Below are 13,594 nucleotides of genomic sequence, written 5' to 3'. Positions count from 1 at the left end.
CAAAGCAACAATTACAGCAAGTCATTGTACCATAACAACATGTCAACACCAAATAAATGTTAATCATGGTAAGCAATTAGAAGGAAACCACATATAGGCCTATGAGAAGCAGAGGAGAAAAGACCACTAGGAAAACATAACAAAAGTAAAATCTCCCCTTCCCCAACTGCATCCCTAAACCAGCCCAGTTCGTCCCCTCCCCCCACTGCACCACACAACCAGCCCAGCTCTTCCCCCCCACCCACTACATCCCAAAACCAGCCCAACCTGTCTCTGCCTCCCTAACCGGTTCTTCCTCTCACCCATCCCTTCCTCCCACCCCAAGCCGCACCCCCATCTACCTACTAACCTCATCCCACCTCCTTGACTTGTCTGTCTTCCCTGGACTGACCTATCCCCTCCCTACCTCCCCACCTATACTCTCTCCACCTATCTTCTTTTCTCTCCATCTTTGGTCCGCCTCCCCCTCTCTCCCTATTTATTCCAGTTCCCTCTCCCCATCTCCCTCTCTGATGAAGGGTCTAGGCCCGAAACGTCAGCTTTTGTGCTCCTGAGATGCTGCTTGGCCTGCTGTGTTCATCCAGCCTCACATTTTATTATCTTGGAATTCTCCAGCATCTGCAGTTCCCATTATCTCTAACCATAGAATTTGCAGACTCGTGGTGTAAACAGCTTCCTGAAGAGCAAAGGAAGCTAGCTAAAAGAAACCGAGACTGTGCTCATTCAAAACAAAATAAGAATTACACCAGAAATTCAGAATTGATTCCAAAGCCTGTGCAGTGTTTTTTTTGCCAGAAAACAAAAAGACTAATTGTAACTTTCATCACTTAGTTACAGATCGCCAATCCACAAGGGATTATGCACTGTATTAAGCACCTGATTACCCAAGGCCCAAATTAGCACTGGTTCATTTCACAGAGAATAGTGGAATTAGCAAGAGACCAGTAGATTTCACTTAATTTATATTGTCTGGCCTCCTACCACATACGTGAAATACTTTATTTCACTGCATCCCTGCTTACTATGCGAGCTGCATTCAGCGTATTCTTCAGCGACCTGGTTTCACAGGTTTTCCCCCGACATTTATGTTTCCATAGACTCCTCCGATTTGAAATTTATGGAATATTTTACATCAGGCGAGATTTTGCTTTTACTTATTCGATGGAAGTTGTCAGAGGGAATGTAGAACAACACTTTAGCAGGGGTTATCAAAAAGAGGCTGTTTGAGGGAACAGGCCAGGATGAAAAGGGAGTAGGGAAAGTTAGCCTGCAATGGTCAGTGTGAATATCATCGAACAGGAAATTCAGCAGTTTAGGCCACCTCTTGGATGGAGTCAGCAACATGTATTGGAGCGTGATGGAAGACGGCCATGTTAGACGGAAGCCATTATTCAGAGCAGAGTTGAACACGTTTGAATAATACCATTGTGTATCCAGCAGTGAGGAATGTGGCTACAGAGCTTTTGAGCATCATCACGCTGAGACACAACCTACCCTTAATGACCCCATTTAATTGTTACACAGCAAGAGAAACCTTGAAGGATGTAGCTATTTTGTCTGGTTAATGTGGTTAAATATAAAATGTATATAAAATAATTGGTATGCTTCCTCCTCTCTGCATTTACCTTATACTTTGTAACTTCACAATGATATTGCTACGCGCTTCCATTTCACAGAAGATTTTCACATCTAGTTCAGTACATTGTGCACCAGTGTCCAGTAGAATTGAAGCCATCCCTTCCAAACAGGTTGCATGTTAAATCTTTCATTTGTGAATACTGTTACATATATATTCTATTGCTTCATGCAGGAAGCCTTGCCTGTTAAACACAATGTGTGAGATTTATTGTACTGTGACTAAGTTAGGTCAGATATTGATGGCGCACCGTGATCACTTGTTTTGAATGCAAATGGAGTCCAGATGAGTCATTTTATCATAAAACTTCTCAGGAAAAGGAGGAAAGCTTGAGGTGGCTTTAAATTTAACACAACAGAGTTTGAACACAAGTTTCCTCATCTGATACACAGGTTATCTTGGGTTATCACTCTAGCCTTCATTATTGCAATTAAATATTTCATGGCATGTCAGATATTTTGAGCATAAATCTTCACAAAGTTTTAATACACCTCAAGCTGTGAGAGATATGTTGTAGACTACAGTAGAGGCCATTTAGAAACTTAGGGCAGCTATTTTCCAGCCCAAAGGAACCAGGTACAAGAGCAGATAGGAATGAAATGCTCCGAAGAAGGTTAGTGAGTCAGAAAGGCCTTGTGTTCCTGGCTTATTCCAGGTGGGTCCAGTCTAGCAGGGACCACAACGGGACTTACCGGGGTGGTGGTGGTGGTGGGGGGGGGGGGGGGGGGGGAAGAGAGAAGTAGAATAAAGTGAGCTAGCCAAAATCTTAGTCAAGAAATTTTTATCCATGGAATTGGTACAGTCCCAATCATGTGGGTCACAGCTGCATCAGGAACTCACCAGTTTGGTGAATTTTAATGCACAGAAGGACTCAAAATATTAACTCTGCTTCACCCTCCACAAATACTGCCAGTTCTTCTGAGACCCTGCAGCAATTTCTGTTTGTATATCACTGCAGAAGTTCCCTAGAGTAGTGCGCTAGGTCCAACCATCTTCAGCTACTTCAAAGTAACATCCCTTCAAGTAAAAGTCAGATGTGGGAATGTTCATTGATGACTGCAAATAGTTCTGTTCCATCCACAACCACTCAGGATACTTAAGTGTCCATGTCCAAACGGAGCAAGACATGGGCAACATTCAAACTTGAGAGTTGATAAGTAGCAAGTAACATTCTATCTTTAATAAGTGCCAGGTGCTAGAATGCTCACAGATTCCTTTTAATTTTTGTTCTTTTATAAACCTTGGTTTGGAGCGTGAAAACTGAGTTGCAAATGATTTGTGGACTTTGGAAAAGCTTATCGAAAAAGGAAAGGAAACTGACCAACCAAGCTTGTGTTCATTAGGGACCCCAGGCACGGAGGTTAATTGCAGACTGATTCTTCATTTAAAGGGATCCAACTATCCTGGGAAGAGTACTATGTTTAAACCGATTGCAGAAGCTGGTTATTATTGAGGTCAGTACCTGGGAAATGATTCCTTCAAGTCTGGGAGAGACCCTCTATTCAAGCAGAAAGCAGTTGTTGAATGTGATTGAAGCCTCTGGAAGAGATGATCAGTCTATCAGGGAAGAACCAGAAATAAAAAGTTTTTTGCTTTTCAATTATGTTTTCCGTGATGAGGAGTCTGGTTGCTGCTGACACAGCACGAAGGTTAGAAAGCTTCCTGCCTGATCTGAAACACCGGCTTCCAGAAGCCCAAAGAAAACTGAGTTACAAGTATTACTGCATTTGTCTGGGTAAGCAGAAGGCGATGCTGATCAATGTTTCTGAAAAGCAGCCAGGGAGTTGAAGTAATCATTGGGGGTCTTCAATAGTTTTACTTTTATTGTGCTGTGAATACAGGAATTGAGAGGCTGACTTGTTTTGGCTGTCTCCCTCTGTGTTGTAATGCAGGCAATGACCACCTTCAACTAAACAAAAAAGCATGTTTCCATCTCCCCTTAACAATAAAGGATATTGTCATTCAACATTATCCTGGGCATTACCACTGACTGAACAATATTATCCATTTTGGTTCTAACTGTAATACTTCCAATTCACCACAATTATATATTCAGCATGCAATACTGCCTTCACAATGGCTCTTTATAATGAATCAGTAAAGGGTCAATGTGTCAATATTTGCAGGAGGAAGGGTCAATGTGAATGCATCTGCAGGAGCATCCCACAGACAATATAACTTTCAACCTCAAGCACTGATCTGACTCAGGGATGAGGAGCAGGTCAGATTGTACACTGGGAATATGTTAGTGACTTGAAGGCATCAACTAGAACAAGAAATGAAAGGTTCAAAACAGGAATATTGAACAAGGTCCTAGAGCAGCATCAGGCTTTCAGCTGCCAACTGGAAAGCTAGTGGGAGATTGGCGTGATCCCAGGTACTCAGGGAGAGCTGCCAGCCTTTGACAGTGCTACAGAGGAGACAACAGTTGCTGGTGGAAAAGAATCCAAGACAAAATGGAAATGAGGCAAAGGAATGGATTTTTTTTGTGCAAGGATTTGTGGAGACAGAGTGCATAGACATTAGAAGCAAGAGCTGGCTGGTGGTTCCCAATGGGCAACCCTCTGTCTGGTCTCTAATCACACAAGGCCTTTTACTGAGGATCATCCCATCCCTGCAAAACTTACTCAAAAAAGGTGCAAAACAGATTAACAGAGTTTAAAATATTAAACCTAAAACACACCTCCTGGTTAAAGATGCTTTCTCTGCAAAGATTTCTTTTAAAATGTACGCCTGGGCAAAATAATTATTCATTCTTGTAAAATAAAAATGAAATGTTCCAGATGAGTTTCAGTCTGGCATGCTGGAATAAGGAGACTAGTGTCACTGAGACACATGTAATTGTCACTGGGATCTTTACAGAAGCTGTTCGTTGGGACGTGCCCAGAAGACGTCTGGATGTTTCTCTGGAGAATGGCTGGATTGGTTTTCCAGCTGTCATACTAGATTCTTAAAGGTGAGCGAGGAGTTGGATGGCTGCTCCCTTAGCAACACTACCATTTTCTAGCAACATCCAAACAACCCAATACTCTGAGCAACACTAAATTCAGACGTGTTTCCTCCCTGTAAATAATTCCAAGCAGTTCCAAACTTCATAGGTGTCTAGCTGTGTACTTGGTTTATTTATCTCTTTCAGTAAATGATTTTGAAAAAAAGCCCAAAGTGACCTATCAGGAATTTTTTTCTTGAAAAACAAAATCACGTCCAAGCATCACCGCAATCTTTCCGATGAATCTATTTTCATAATCTTTGAAAACATGAGTTATCTAAAAGAGTTAATGGAAGCACCTTCACAAGACTATCTTTATGATGGCATGCTGTCTCAGGATAGCACTTCATTGCATTAGGTCTTAATAACCAATTAATGGCAATTCAACTGTTGTTGAAGAATTTGCACATGCACTGTCTGATTCAGCCCTCAAATGGTCTATTTTGTTCATACTTCTGTTTATCTGGATTTCCTGTATATGCGCCTATCTGCACGAGTGTGTGAGACAGAACGTGAAGTGATGAGAAGCTAGCTTCCTTATGAATTCACCTTCGATTAATTTTAAGAAACAGCACAGAATAAGGCCAGTCATTGTATCTGTGGGAATGTCGCCACATTGGCCACTACATGTTGCATGATGGGATGGCTTCCAGCTGGTTGGAAGGAATCCAAATGTGGCCACTCATCTCATCAGAGCAGCAATGATAGGGCAATGTTATGTAGTGTAGGATTCCACATGAATGAAGCATTGGGAGAGGGGCTAGGGCACTGGTGACATACCGACAGTCCTTAAAACATTGTCAGCTACCAAAAATGTAACCCCTTTTCACTCCCTCGGGCCCATATAGATTCTTGGAACTATGGAAAGGTTGTCACTATGTAACCCGCAGTAGAGCTCTTCATTGTTGCTCAATCCAAGTCAGGTCAAAGCATGGCCAACATGGTGGGGAGCAACAACATTGCCGCTTTAACCTAGGTGAATCCTTCTAAATCACTTCACAGGTGAGTAAACTGATAAACGTGGTGACATTTGGTCAGGTAACACTCAAAGCTTGATCAAACAGTTCAATTTTAAGGACTCCCTTCAAGGAAAAGAGAGACACAAACACACACAATATTTTAGACAGAAATGAACAGTTTAGGCGGAAATTTCCAGAGCCGACTGCTTGCATGACCAAAGACATACCACCAAATGCACAGTAACGGAATTAGGGGATCCACAAGGGGCCACAAATCAGAAGAAAGCAAAGTTATCGGAGGATTGAGAGGCTCGGGAAGGTCACATAGATAATGGTAAAGTCATGAGAAAAGTTTATGTAGGGTGCAAGTTGGAAGGCTGACGGGTGAGGTTTGGAATAATAAACTATGAAAGCAACAAAAGCATAAAGGAGGGTTTTGCAGGAACTAAGCTGCAAACATGCTCCAGCCTCCAGAAGTTCAACTGTGAGTGGGTCTCAATTGCCCATTTTAATGGTACAGTTCAATTGCTAGTGCCTGTAACACTCCCAGACGTGATCACTTAAACTGGGAATGAAACTTAAACCTGGGGCTTCACTGGAAGTGGTCTAGAGGGGGAAAGAGATACAAGAAATCATACAATGCAGCCATCTGGAGCACTAGTTCCATAAGAGGGAAAGTTTAAACAAAAAAGCAGAAAAAAAGAAAATTCTACTCATTTAGTGGCACCATGGCAATCCTGGTTAAATCAGAATTAAGTAATCCTAGCTACTCGGCTGAGGGATGATCATTGTTACTGTGAGGCCTCTCTCCACAACAATGGATTGAGTTTTGGGCAGCGTTGGCTATTTTGCTTTTTTCTACCCCCAGTTGCTATTAAATATTTACTGAAACATTTCAAATGTTCAGCAAAAAAAAACACACAGACAATTGATCGAAGAAGCCAATTAGATAGACTGCAGTGTGGAATGGATATACACCAAGAATACTCCCCTTCACAGAAACAGAGCCTAGAGAAAGTCTCAAAGGATCTTTGCATACACAAATATGTATCAAATGTATCTTCACAATAAGAAAACCTCCACAAGAAGGCTTCACGAGCCAGGGTTTCCTAATCTTTTTGGTCATCCCTATATTTATGTGTGGAGTAGACATAATCCTGGACAGGACATTCTCAGACGTGCTCCAATTTAAACAGGAGGTGGTGGCAACAAATAACCTGAGGATATGCCAAATCCTTTTGAAAGCAGGGAAAGATTTTCCAATTGTACCCATTATCGTAGTGCAGGCTATGTGGCTGCCCATTATACTCTGTAAAGGTACCACAAACTACGATGAGTGATACTGATTAAAGGCTAAATGCTGTCCAAAAATCCAAGGGACCTCTCCTGCCTTGTTTTACACAATGCCGTAGGAAGCTCTGCATCCTCCCAAGACAGCAGTCTGGCCTCCAACATCAAACGTCACTTGAAAGACAGCACCTGTGGGAGTGTAGCAGTCTGTCCGTTCCTGCCTGCCAGCTCAGACGAGACGCTCCAGATTCTTGAGGGCACTGATAACCTTCTGGCTCCAAGTCAAAAGTGTTACCAACTGAGCCACAATGTTTATTAATGGCCATAAACAAGCTTTGTGCCAAGTTTCCATTAAGGATGAAGGAGAAACCACGAGGAGATACATCTCTTAGGAACCTGACAGTGCTGAAAAGTAGTCATCAAGTGAGTCGCTCAATCCTATTGGCTGATCCAATTTAATTAAACAAAATAAATTAACCTGGATTTTAAAAGTTACTGTGGATCCTATTGCTATCATTTTCCATTATCTTGAATCAGAACAATCCAACCTCCACTCAAAAGGTGTCCATCTGCTCATTCATTCTTTTGCTCACTAAACTAATGCCCGCTGGTTACCCACTCACGAACCGATGGAAATATTTTATTCCTTCATTCACTTCATCAGAAGCCCCCAAAAATTTGGAAAACTGCCATCAGATTTCTTCTCAACTCTCTTGGTTCCAATGAGAAGAGCATCAAAGTTTGTTTTAACTCATGGTATTTACTTTTGAACCGCTTGCCTCTTTCTAACAGGATCACTTTGCCAATCACAGTGAAACTGCCTCATGAGTTGGAGGGGCTACAGGTGGCAATTTGGCAACATCTTTCCTTTTCCTTTTTCTATCCCACTGAGACTTGAGAGCAGAGACAGGAAAGAGCTGCAAATCATTGCGCTGCTATCATTTTAATGAGCCTTCACTGTGCTCTCTCCGCAGCCTTGAAATCCTCCCCAAATTCATGCACCCAACCCAAACTGAAATGGAGTGCAACTGCAGCCTAAGTCAACAATTTGTAGGTGTCTACAGCATTAAGTTTTTCTTCTCGCAATGAAAACATACTCATACCATATTGGGAAATCTAGTCTTCTCTGTCTTCTTTAAATAGGTTATCAAGTTGTCCTGACATTTGAAAAGTTAATTGGGAATTGTAAGGGATAACTCAAATTGTGAAGCAAATCCCAAGCACAATTTTTCAAAAACACAAAAAGGTTTCGAGAAAATATAAACGAAAAGGAATTTGGCAATGAACTGGGGAGTTGATAGCAAACAAAAGCAATGCCACCACTCAGCATTCTGGAGGCCTCCAAGGTCACTGACATCATCTTAGGCAAGCAATTTAAATGATGTAACCTTTGCAATAGCATGGAGCACAGAATTTAAAATAGTGATGCTGAAGCGATCAGTGCCAATCTGCACATTTTAAACTGCTGCCTGAGCTATTTGTCATGCTACGGAATTTCTGACTGACAAAACAGATATCCTTGGGAAGAGTCGAGGCCACTGTTCTACCAGTGACTGAATAAATCAAATTCTATCATTATATCATTATTACATCAATTTTAAAGGTTTTAACTGGCATGCTCATGAATATATCCAATGATTTTATTCATTTAGAATTAGGCCTGCTGTTTTATGGGTGACTGTTTCAACAGTTTCTTTTCATTGCATATTATATTGGCTGGGATTTTGCCAGTGGTGAAGGAATGGCACTCAATGTTCGCTAGGCTGATAACCACGTGCAGAATGCTCATTTGCTTTTGAGCAGCAATTTAAGGAATCAGAAATCCAGTTCTGCAAGGGCATTCTTGTAGAGAGAATCAATCACAAAGGATCTTTATTGTTGCACACTAAAAGTGCAAGTTTGAATATTCAATTAGAAATCCTATAAAAAATGTGAAAGAAAACAGAGGGAACAATAGATGGAAGAACCAATGACAAAAAAGAAAAAATAAGTTTTAATAATTAAATGTTAGGCTAGTTGTGGCCTCAACGATCATGCAATTGTAGCAAATCATAGACACTAACTTTCCTCCTTGTAATAAACATCTTTTCACCTCATGTGTATCAAAGATCAATAACTATGAACAATTGCCGATCTCACCACAGCTCCCCTACTCCTTGGATTATGGCCCACATGCTTTGGTGTAATGTCTCCTTTAAGAGTAGAATAGTCCCCTAGGGTACTTTGAAAGCGAATTCACCTGTCTCCTGATGATGACTTCATGGGGTTGAAAGACTATCACGTGAGCAGAGGTTGTCACGAGTGAGTACGGCTACTGAAGCAGCTAAGGATGTACAGAATTAGGTTTCAGGCCTGAGTCCTTTTTGGCAGCTCAGCACAAACTGAGAATTTTGTTTTATTGTACATTCGTAGAATGGGGGTACTGCTGGCATTTATTTCCCATCCCTAACTGTCCACATTGCTGTGGGCCTGAAGTCACATGTAGGCCTGACCAGATACAGATGATATATTTCCTTCCCTATGGAACATTATTAAACCATGGGTTTAAAAGTACAGGTTTTTCTGACTATTACCATGGTTTCATGGGCACCATCAGACTCTGAATTCCAGAGAAGATCAAAAATCACTCATCACCAGGTTACAGTCCAACAGGTTTATTTGAAAACACGAGCTTTCGAAGCATTGCTCATTCATAAGGGGTAGTGAGAGGGGCACAAAGAAACAGAATTTCTAAGTTAAAAGATCAGACAACGGATATAAATGTACTGAATAAACCTATAAGGGCTGGCTGACTCCCTCCTGTTAAATTGTTAATCAGTTAGAAAGGAGATGCGGGTTTCGATTGATTAAAATGCAAATCCCAAAGTTTTTTCAAGTCACTGCCCCATGATAACTAAATGTTTTAATCGGTGCATACAAGCAATGACATCTCAGGTCAGACAATGCATGTTAGGTGCAAGGCCTTGTTTAGAATCTGTCCGTGTTTTAGACTGGCTTTATTTCCAAAGCAGGAATTTACAAAATACCGCATTGACTGCCTGTGTCTACAAACTGTGTGCTTTTGAACAATACTTGCATTATTGGACTCTGACTCTGCACTTGCTAACAGAAAGCTTGTTTGCATTATGAGATTACTGGATGGATTTTCGAATGCAATCTCCTGTTTTAAGTGTTGAATAGCACTGGGCCTCTTAACACTGTCAGGAATCACAACACCAGGTTATAACCCGTGATAATGGGAACTGCAGATGCTGGAGAATCCAAGATAACAAAGTTTGGAGCTGGATGAACACAGCAGGCCCAGCAGCATCTCAGGAGCACAAAAGCTGACGTTTCGGGCCTAGACCCTTCATGATGAAGGGTCTAGGCCCGAAACATCAGCTTTTGTGCTCCTGAGATGCTGCTGGGCATGTTGTGTTCATCCAGCCTCACATTTTATCAACCAGGTTATAACCCAACAGGTTTATTTCAAAACACTAGTTTTGCTCCTTCATCAGGTGTTAGCGAGAGAGGAAGTATCAGACACAGAATTTATAAGCAAAAGATCAAATGGTCACACTACTGCTGAGGATGTATTAAAACAAACCTAAGATGCTGTTAAATCTTTATTCAGTTCGAAGGTTTTAATGGATTAATACGCCCATATAAATGTCTGAATTCCTTCCCAGTCACTGTCCTGAGAGAACGAACAAGTTTAATCAGTATAAAGAAGAGGTGACATTTTAAGTCAGACAATGCATGTTAGAGATGAAGCCTTGTTTAGAATCTGCTTGTACTTTGGTTTGGAGTCAGACTGGTTTTATTTCTAAAGTAGGACTTTATAAAACGTGACACGGACTGTCTATTGTGCACTTTTTTTAACAATGTAGAATATATCTGCCAATACAATACAAATTCAAGAGAGAGAAAGAGGAAGGGGGAAGGGGTGTGTGTGAGAGAGAGAGAGAGAGAGAGAAGACAGAGATATCACTGGAATTCGCAGCTAGATTACTTGTAGCCTAGATGCATACAATGATTCCTGTTGCGTGATTGCCTAGGCTTTGAGCTCCTGTTATACAACAGGAATTAGGCTTTTCCTGTTATTATGTCTTTACTTACAGAAAGCTGTCGCAGGCTCTAGCTTCCAACTGCTTGTGCCAATCCAATCTGCAAATCAAATGCAGTTAAGAGTAAGGCCTTTTCCCTTTTGAACAAGGACAGTCAGATTACAAATCAGCTGCAGTTTAGAGGACAAGCTCTTAACTGCAGGCCCACCGGTTAAGATCCACAGTAAATATTCTGATTAATGATGAAGTTCCAAACCTAACAGATTGGGATTAGACCCATTCAGTCCACACACCTCGATGGACATTGGTTTAAGGGCAGCAAACATGTTCAAACTCTTTAAATTAAAAGATATTGCAGATCAATATTGAAATGAGAACTATTTCTCAGTCCATGTCTGAAAAGTAACAACTCATCAGATCGGATCGATACAGTGCTCATACAGGTGGAATTAACCTTACCCTAAGGGACTGCCAGATTCAGAATATGGAACTGTGACTGAAGAAACATTACAAGCTGAGTGGAGGAATTAGATTGGGATCAGGTTGGTATGCGCACTAAGCTTTTTTCCAGATTTTTGAGACAATCGTGGCTTAAAAAGGGATACAGGCACAGTAGGGGGGGATACACATGCTGGCAAGCTGCCCATTCAGGCTGAACTGTCAGGTTGTGTGTACAGAAATGACATAGAGTCAGAGGAGCCTACAGTGCAGGAAAAGGCCCTTCCAAAACCTGGATGAAGAATCTGGAGTCGTGAGTTTGAATCCCAGTACTGCAGCCAGGGATTCTGAATGGAGTTAAATTTAACAAATGGTTTAGTAATTAAAATTTATTCAAATTAGTAGTAGGGTAATGCCAGTAACGGTGCCTAAGAACAACCAGACCACGTTAAAAACCCAAGATAATAAAGTGTGAAGCTGGACGAACACAGCAGGGCAAGCAGCATCTCAGGAGCACAAAAGCTGACGTTTCGGGCCTAGACCCTTCATCAGGTTAAAAACCCAGCTAGTTCCCTTATATCCTTTAGTGACAGAAGTGTGCAGTCCTTTTCAGGTTCAGGCTCCAGGGCTACAAAAATGTCTCTTTCAACTGGACAATCTGTCAGCAGTATTACTACTACATCGAGCAGGACCTGCTACTGTTTATCAAACCGATTTTTAAATTAAAATGAATATGACTGGCATAATGACTTGGATTGCAAGCTGTTGCATTGGCAGTGTCATTAGCCAACCATTCCCTTTTAAAGGAATAATCCATCCATACTCAAACTTTCTTGAAACACTGCACTCTTAACACAGATTGGTCAAGGTTGCACAACGGCAACAAAACAAGGAACATTGTTATTTATCATATGCTACAGAAAATGAGAAAAGTCTACTTTTGTGTGGCTATGAGATGTGATTTATAAGATGCACATCACAAGGCTGTAAAGTTTCTCTTCATGTTTAAGCAAAGCTAACTCAGTGCAAACCCTAGATTGTGCTGACATGTTGCTAGCGTGACAGTTTGTAGCTGATTATATAAAATGTGCCAGCTTTCACATTTCAGGGATACCGGGGCCATACTGAATGGTCATCATTGTCTACTTGCCTTTGACACGTTTGTATTATAGCTGCCTCGCATCATATCAACTTTTTTACCGACAGCAATTCAGCACACCTCACTGGTGAAGGCTATTCAGCCCATTGTATGCAGGATCTGTGAGATAGTTATCTTATTAGTTTCATTCCTCTGCTTCTACCCCATAATGCCTGCAATTTGCCCACATGTCCCGAAACATCATAATTCAATTTTAAACATTTCTGTCAGATCTGAATGAATCACCCATTTCAGGCAATACCTTCCAAATCACAACTCTGCGGTGATGCTGGGTGGTGGTGGGGGGAGGCTGCAGGTGTTGAAGAGGATTATCACAGCGCTACTGTCTTTTTTCTTGGCAACAATGGCCTGCAGTTTACTGATCCTTCAGAAGAAGCAGTCTCTCCCTACTTTCATTATAAGATGTAAAATAACTGCAAAGTTGGTACCGTTGTGATTGTGCTTTTGCCTGTTAAACATTGTTGTATTCCTTTTGCAGAGAAATGGCAATGGCAGAGCAAGTGACCTTCCTCTGCTCCATATGCATGTTATCACTTAATAGCATAATGCATGCCAGCCTGCAGGCAAAGACAACTCTCTACACTCAAAGGCCAGCAAATCTCAGCAAGGCCAAACAGCAGCTTGATGGTCCTCCAGGCTCAGTCTTGATGCATGTCCCCTAGGATCAGCCCGTAGAGCAGAGTCCTGGTTGGGATGAGCCTTGACAAAAGAAGGAAAAACTGCCTCTCTCTCTCTCTCTCTCTCTCTCCAGATATTCTTTGTAAAGCTACAGCTCTCTGTAAATTTCAACGACAGAGAGACTCCTCACACATGCTTGAGGCATGTTCATCTGCTAAATAGGCCTCTTATGCGAGAGCGGACAGAAGTTTTTCAGAGAAGAGCTTCAGTGATACCCTCAAGGCTTTACTGGCAAACTGCAACCTTCCTGCCTGGGAATCTCCAGCTCAGGTCCGACCGAAGTGTGGAAGGAGTTTAGCACTTGGAGCCGTGCTGTTGGGGAAAAAGCAGATGCCAGACCAAAACAGCAAAAGGAGCTCGCTGCCACACCAGTGCCCCACCCACCACTTTCCCATGACC

General features: G+C 41.7%; 1 protein-coding gene across 4 annotated transcripts in view; it reads right to left on the bottom strand.

Moving 5' to 3' along the window:
• Nucleotides 1-13,594, bottom strand: part of plce1 (phospholipase C, epsilon 1) — a 363,575-nt gene that overhangs the window by 234,657 nt on the left and 115,324 nt on the right. Inside the window, exon 2 of one of the 4 annotated variants that reach the window (XM_048551436.2) lies at nucleotides 10,973-11,020. The exons of the other annotated variants lie outside the window; for them this stretch is intronic. The gene's annotated coding sequence lies outside the window, so the exon portion shown is untranslated. The remainder of the gene's footprint in view (nucleotides 1-10,972; nucleotides 11,021-13,594) is intronic. 4 annotated transcript variants of the gene reach the window in all.

The sequence above is a fragment of the Stegostoma tigrinum genome, chromosome 20, assembly GCF_030684315.1.
Source record: "Stegostoma tigrinum isolate sSteTig4 chromosome 20, sSteTig4.hap1, whole genome shotgun sequence".
NCBI classification, from domain to species: Eukaryota; Metazoa; Chordata; class Chondrichthyes; order Orectolobiformes; family Stegostomatidae; genus Stegostoma; species Stegostoma tigrinum.
This window is presented reverse-complemented; position numbering and strand designations above follow the sequence as displayed.